This window comes from Sinocyclocheilus anshuiensis, unplaced genomic scaffold (assembly GCF_001515605.1).
Source record: "Sinocyclocheilus anshuiensis isolate Anshui unplaced genomic scaffold, SAMN03320099.WGS_v1.1 scaffold401, whole genome shotgun sequence".
Lineage (NCBI taxonomy): Eukaryota > Metazoa > Chordata > Actinopteri > Cypriniformes > Cyprinidae > Sinocyclocheilus > Sinocyclocheilus anshuiensis.
Window position 1 is genome coordinate 215,646 of NW_015539847.1, and position 2,163 is coordinate 217,808.

Consider the following 2,163-nt stretch of genomic DNA (forward strand, 5'->3'; position numbering starts at 1 on the left):
TCTGTCTGTCTGTCTGTCTCCATCTGTCTCTATCTGTCTGTCTGTCTCCATCTGTCTCTATCTGTCTGTCTGTCTCCATCTGTCTCTATCTGTCTGTCTGTCTCCATCTGTCTCTATCTGTCTGTCTGTCTGTCTCCATCTGTCTCTGTCTGTCTGTCTCCATTTGCCTCTGTCTGTCTGTCTCTATCTGTCTCCATCTGTCGCTATCTGTCTGTCTATCAGTCTGTCTGTCTGTTTCCATCTGTCTCTATCTGTCTGTCTCCATCTGTCTCTGTCTGTCTGTCTGTCTGTCTCCATCTGTCTCTATCTGTCTGTCTCCATCTGTCTCTATCTGTCTGTCTCCATCTGTCTCTATCTGTCTGTCTCCATCTGTCTCTATCTGTCTGTCTCCATCTGTCTCTATCTGTCTGTCTCCATCTGTCTCTATCTGTCTGTCTCCATCTGTCTCTATCTGTCTGTCTGTCTGTCTGTCTCTATCTGTCTCCATTTGTCGCTATCTGTCTGTCTATCTGTCTGTCTGTTTGTTTCCATCTGTCTCTATCTGTCTGTCTGTCTCCATCTGTCTCTATCTGTCTGTCTGTCTATCTGTTTGTCTGTCTATCTATCTGTCTGTCTGTCTGGTCTGTCTGTCTCCATCTGTCGCTATCTATCTTGTCTGTCTGTCTGTCTCCATCTGTTTCTATCTGTCTGTCTGTCTGTCTGTCTGTCTGTCTGTCTCCATCTATCTGTCTGTCTGTCTGTCTGTCTGTGGTGTGTCATAGGTCAGTTGTGTTGGTTAGTTGCAGTGTTAGGGTTGGTTTTAACTTAGCAGAGCCTCATAAGTGGGTTCAGAAGTCACTGCCATCAAATGCAGATTGAAGTCAAAGTAATTAACACTTAATTATTCTGACTGCAGTAACGACTGCAGGGCTGATTGGACAGAATGTCACGGGTTAGTCAGGTCGAGTGTGTGAACCGTTTGCTATCACTGCAATCAGAATGAGCATCACTACAATATGATACGATCGTAATCTGTGAAGAACCTCTGACAACCATCTAAACATTATCAGATTTAAATCTGGTAATGATTCAGTATCTTGGCCTATATCGCAGCAGCATGAGTGTGTCTTCAGGAGTTTGTGCCGATGTGAAGATTAGTTCATCTGTGTGTGATTCTCTCCAGCGCCGCTCAGGAACCGGATCTCACTGCTGCTGTGCAGATGATTGTTTGTGCGGTTGAAATATTACTGTCATTAACACATATTTTCAGAAGTATCTGGAATCCAGGGAACACAAACCAGCGCCGTCAGCATTAAACCGCTCTGTGAACGATTCTCTTTATTTCAGAGCTTCATTCCACTTTTTTTTTTTCAGTTGATTCTGCTAAACAATGTATTAAATAGACAGCAATTGAAAAAAAGCCCCAGTAAGTGTTTTCATCAGGTGATCTCTGCAATCATTCATAGCTCTAGACAACTGCTGCCTCATTTCAGCTGTTTTATTTCTCCAGAGAGAAACATCTGAGACAAAGTCGAGACTTCAGTGAAACATCTGAGCTGTTGAAGAAAAACCTTTAGTGATTCATCAACTGTAAATGCTGGATCATTGATTATAAACAGACATCATTATGGGTTAGTTACATGCTGTAACTAAATTTGCTAATGAATCTCTAATCAACTACAAATGAGACACTTAGAGTGAATCATTTGAGTGAGTGAAGTGATTCAGTGTTCATTTGTTGAGCTTCAGTAGAACCGTATATCATCAATTTCTGATCCATGTCAGACGTATCTCACAGAAGTGTTTTTTCTTTGTGTGTGTGTGTGTGTGTGTGTGTGTGTGTGTGTGAGATCAAGCACTTGATGTCAGACTCTCTGTCATCTTAAACAGCTTCAGTCTGTAAACGCTTGTTTTTCCTCCTCAGTTCATTTGGAGAGAACAGGCCTCACTGTTCACTCACTAGTGTACAAGGAGTTTCTCACATCAGAAACAGACTCTTCAGATGCTGTCTGATCAGGTCAAGCTCATATTTCACCTTAAAAACAAGACCAAAAGAAATTATATTTTGCATAGACAAAAAAATTAAGATTTTTAAACCAAACCATTAAGATTTTTTACATTGTGACTCACTTCACATTCAGTGAAATTCATTGGATTCTTGTGACTTTAATATAATTATTTTTT